At 44.8% G+C, this 5,351-nt stretch overlaps 1 long non-coding RNA gene across 1 annotated transcript; it reads right to left on the reverse strand.

Moving 5' to 3' along the window:
* Positions 1–292: 292 nt before the first annotated feature.
* Positions 293–4,818, reverse strand: LOC100630139 (uncharacterized). The gene is made up of 3 exons (XR_131465.5): positions 4,554–4,818; positions 1,773–1,873; positions 293–486 (listed from the first exon to the last, which is right to left on the reverse strand). It is a non-coding gene; the product is annotated as an uncharacterized lncRNA (long non-coding RNA).
* Positions 4,819–5,351: the final 533 nt, after the last annotated feature.

Below are 5,351 nucleotides of genomic sequence, written 5' to 3' on the forward strand. Positions count from 1 at the left end.
CTTAGAGGTTGACATGAAATTATAGTTAAGGCCCTGACACTTATCTGCTATGTGACACTGAGCAAATTACTCCATCTCTCCAGACCTCAGTGTCCATGTAGAAGTGTAGTGATAATAAGCGTAGTCACTAGGTTGTCATAAGGAGAATCTAGATGATATCTGTGGAGACTCTAATGCAGTTTTATATTATATTGTTGCATAGCAAGTACTCAACAAATGCCATATGTTGCCCCCCTTCTTCTCCTCCTCCTGCCCCTCATCACCCCTAACCAAATAACTCAAGTAGTATGGATACTTTTGATGATGATTTATTAAAAGAAGCAATTCTTTTTCCTTCACTCCCACATCCCTTGTAATCTCCATTCACAAGCTTCCATTTTCATCTGTCTTCCTGAGCAGGAGCTCCAAACAATCACATCTTTGAAGATAGAAACTCCAGGAAGGGATGAGCAATAGAAAGGGATGACCCTTAAGATAAGTCTTCATCTGAGAAATGGACAAGAAAGTCATGTGTGAGACTTGCTGTTTTGGGGACCTGGATCCACAGAATACAATTGAGAGGTAATGGTTCCCAGTTCTGGGAATCAATAAGGACCTGCAAAAAGCCAGCAAAGCCAAAGGTGTCCCAAGGATCATGGGTGGATTGGAGAAATAATATGTCCTGAACACAAATGGTTTTTTTTTAAAGTATATGTTGATTCCATTGTGTTTAATACAACTTGATTTATAATCAAAACTTAATCATGGTAACTTTCAATTATCCTTTTTTTCCCTTCCATTTATTGGCTACTAGAAATAAAGAAACCACTATGTGAGGACCCTGAAATATTTTTACAGGAACGGGGTTCTCATAGGTCAATATGGTGACGTGCATCAAAGGCTTAAAATGAGCATACTCTTTGGTCATCACTTATACTTCTTAGAATTTATCCCAAGGAAATTCATAAGGGCATGTACAACAATTTAGTAATTATTACAGCCGTATTGATGATATAAAGAATAATAAATATATTGAATGTGTATTAATGGATGTTAAGTATATGAGCATACATGATGGACTTCTATGAGGTTATTAAAGATGATGGCATAGAAGCATCTGAACTGATATTAAAAGTTGTTCATTGGGCCAGCCCTGTGGCAGAGTGGTTGGGTTCGAGCACTCTACTTCCGCAGCCCAGGGTTTCACCGGTTCGAATCCTGGGCACGGACATGGCACCACTCATCAGGCAATGCTGAGGTGGCATCCCACATGCCATAACTGGAAGGACCCACAACTAAAAAACACACAACTATGTACTGGGGGGGCTTTTGGAGAAAAAGGAATAAAAATTAAAAATCTAAAAAGAAAAAAATTTCACTAGATTTCTAAGTGAACTAATCAAGAAATCAAGAGAGCTACAAGATGATCTCACTTTTATGTAAATATTGTATGTTAATATAAGGTAGCATGTATTTTTAAAATATGCACCAGTGTCAAGCAGACATCATTTTGGAGTAGGGGATTATGGGTGATTTTTCTCCTTCTTTTGCTCATATAAATAGTCTGACTTCTCTCCAGGATATACTGGGTAAGGAAATTACTTTAAAGGTTTGGAAACCACCATCCTGTGACAGATGCTTCTTTTTCTTAGGAAGGGTGTGTGAAGAGGGAAAGGCCACAGAGAAACAGGCTTCTGTCCCACCCATTTCTGGAAAGTCCCGTCCAGGCCGGTGTACAGCCTGCCTGGCTTGGACAATGTTTGAGGAAGCAGGGAAGGGCCTGATGTTTTTACCTGTCCTTAGACTGAAGCACAGATGTGGCCACAGCCGTTGCTGACACAGCGCTCCTCTGGGCCACAGTCCCAGTCACCGCTGCAGAGCTCAACACAGGCGCCTGCGTTAGAACAGACCAGCTGAAAACCGCCAAGCTTTCGGCACAGGTGCTGGAGAGGACAGCCTTTGAGTAAGGAGCCAGTCCCACGTTTTTTCTTTTGGTTGAATACATAATGTAGTTTATAAATGATAACTCACAGAATAATACTCATTAACATCTTATATATTTCAGTTAAAAACAGCGCAGTCACACAATCCCAATAAAGCAAGGCCTACTTTAACGATGAGGGTGATTGTGGTTGTGGAGGGGAAGTGGAAAGAAACCCCCTTAAATGTCCTCACTTCCCCCTCTGCAGGGAAAGGAGTGGGGAAGGGAGACTCACATTTACCAAATACCGTCGAGGGTGCCTGGCAGTCACCCTGCGCAGTGAGTCTCGATAGCCCCATTTTACAGGTGTGGCGGCTGGGGCTCACAGAGGTGACTCGCCCACTAGTAAGTACAGAAGGGGGATTCAACCCAGACCAAGCTGGCCCCTAGTCCCAGCTCCCTGTGCAGTCCCACATGCTGAAACTGACCCTGACATGGAGAGCACATCTCCTAATAACAAGGAGTCACTCCTGACCTGAGTGCAGGCTCCCCATTTTCCTAGAGCCTCTAAGGAAGTCTTTGAGGATCAATGAAGTAGGTCCAAGAAGCTGGTTAGGACCCTACAGGATCTTCTGGGAAAATGTATGCAGAGCTCTGGACTAATGTGTGCTGTGCTTGGTTGGCTACTCAGTTGTTATCAGGAGGTTACTAGGTGATTCTGTCTCTGGACCTCTCTGGGTCTCTGTTTCCTCACATGTGAAATGGAGCCCTTGGATCCAGCAGGGGAGAGGAAGTTCATTCTCCAGTGTCAACTCCAATCCATAGAGATGGCTGTCAGATGCTGTGTTGAGAAGGCTGGGAGGCCTTGTCCAGGCTCCAAGAGAATGAGTGCTAGGATTGATTAGCAATGTAAGGCAAGGAGGGGGAAAGGTGGGATGTTCACATGGACTTGCAGACCTCAGAGCAGATCAGCACGATTCCCCATATTTCTATTAGCTGTTGTTAGTTTATGGTGAGAGGGTTGAAGACTTCGTGTCCCCACTCACAGCATTTTGGTCACTCATTTTATCCGTTGATTTCTTACTCTGTGTAAAGCACAGAGGAGAGTTATTCAGGAAATACAAAGATATAAGAGAGGGTCATTACCTTCAAGAAGCTTAGGGAGTAACAATAGAGATAAGACTTACGTTTAAAGTACTAGAAATAAGACTGTGAGAAGTGTCCCAAGAGAGGTACATCCAAAGGACTAAAGGGACTCAGAGGAGAGAAGGCATTTCTTCCAATGGGATTAATTAGAAAAGGTGAGTCTTGAAGTACAGGGATTTTTTTTTAAGGCAGAAATGAGGAGGGTAGTAGAATGTTGTGAAGAGAGAAAAGAATTACTAGCTAAAGTTCACAAGGGGAAAATGCAACAGGTTGAGACCAGGGAGAGGCACATGAGTCATGTAGGGCAATAAATTTAACGAGGCGCTTGCACAACCCTGAGAATGAACATCTGCTTCAATTTTGCACCTGAGGCACTTCATCTCGTCACTCCACACCCTGAAATACAAGGAATCCAGGGGAAATGGCAAATGGAAGGCTGATAAATACTAGGGAAGAGTTGGAAGTTGAGCAGGAAAAGTAGGCAGGAGGTAAAGTTACATTAGGCAGATCTTGAGGACCTGAGGAGTGTGGATTTCATTTGGGAGGCCAAGAGAGGGATATGGTTGCAGTTTACTTATGAAGATCATTCTGGAAGGAGGGCAGAGAATGGATTAGGATTCAACGAGCAAGTCAAATCAGAAGGAAGAGAGGGCAGGGAGAGCTGCTGGGAAGAGATTGTGCTGGCCCAAGCATGGTGTAATCAGGGCTGGAAATACAATGTGGCTATGGAGTAAGAGAGGAAGGAACACCTGCAAGAGATGATTTCAAAGAGTGGATGGATTTGGTAATCAGTTTAAGGTAGGGGAAGGAGACCAAAGAAGGAGAGAAGTAAGAGTTGAATGCAGTAATCTTTAGGGAGAAGAAAAAGATCTAGTGAGGAGAATCCAGAAGAGAAGAAAGTTTGAGAATTGATGAAGTGGGAAACAATGTCGGATGCTATAAAGGATAAAGACTTTGGCTCCTGAGGAGACTCAAGAGATTTGTCAACAGGACCTGTGAGAGAAGTTTTAGGAGAATGGTGGGGGCAGGAATGACTATAATCAGTCTTCAAGGGTTTCAGGAATGAGTCATGGAGAAGTATGGGCAGAGAATTAAGTTTAGTTCTTTGAGAATGTTGGTGGTAAAAGGAAAAGAAGAGATTGAGATGATTCATGGCCAGCATGATTAATAAAATATTTTCTTTAAGCCCTCCATTCTGTTTGTAGCAAGAGACAAAGAAACTGGTGGAGAGGGAGACACAGAAGAGATGGAGCCTGGCTGATGAGGGAGCAAAGTGAGTAGTGGAGACTCCAGATGGAAGGATGACCCAGGGAAAGGAGGGGACACAGTGGAGGCAGAAGAAGAGAGATTCTACAGTCAAGTTGGGTCCCTGCGGTGGCTCCTTGACTAGAATATCTTCCCTTCTCTCCTTTCTTCCCCTCCCGCCTCTGCACGCACTGGTCCCTGATGTCCAACTGTCTGGCTCCTTCATTCAAAGAAGAAGGGGTTGCCTTATCCCTGGACTTACCCAAAATATGAAAGGGTCTCACTGCAGCCTGAAGCTCCTGTACCTCCAAGCTGAGGGTGATGAGGGTCACAAGGAGGAGGAGGCCTCCCAACTTCATGTTGCTGTTGGAAGTCTTTGGTAAAGGTGCAGCAGGACTGAGAACAGGAATTTATGCCCTTCCACCCAGTGAGCTGCAATGCAAGGCCAGGGGTGGGAGGGACTAGGGACTCTAGGAGCCTAAGCCCTGCCCAGAAACTGACATTTCTGGAGAAGGCACACCCCACACGGTGTCTACGTGGGGTAATGCCACGTTGTTACCTAAGCAAGACTCTGAGCCAAGGGAACATCCTCCTCTGACAGATGAATAAAACTGCTAAACTAGGAAAACCTTGAATCACTGAGAAAGGATGTGGGGGTGGGCACTAACTTTTATTCTGTACTTTCATTCACTCATTCGTTTTTCAACACAAGTAACAAATGTATTCTCTGGGCTGGTCATGTGGTAGGCATGAGGAATATGTCCTTATAGACATTACAATCTAGGAACTGGGTGCTGGCTGACGAGGGAGAAGTCCACGCTTTCACCTCCCCCCTCCCTGCTCTGGGCCTCAGCACCTCTGGTACTGGGGGCAGGGAGAGGCAGGAGGAGAGCTAGCAGGGATCCACCCAGGTCATGCTGGTGATGAGGAAGTGACCTTGGTCTACTTCTGGCTTGGCTGATTCTCTTTACTGCTGGGCACCTAGGCAGGTGCGGTGGTCTTTGCCTATAGGATACATGTAAGTTTCTCGGGATAGTGTGGCATTTTGTCTTGTCCACCT

The sequence above is a fragment of the Equus caballus genome, chromosome 11, assembly GCF_041296265.1.
Source record: "Equus caballus isolate H_3958 breed thoroughbred chromosome 11, TB-T2T, whole genome shotgun sequence".
Classification (NCBI taxonomy): domain Eukaryota; kingdom Metazoa; phylum Chordata; class Mammalia; order Perissodactyla; family Equidae; genus Equus; species Equus caballus.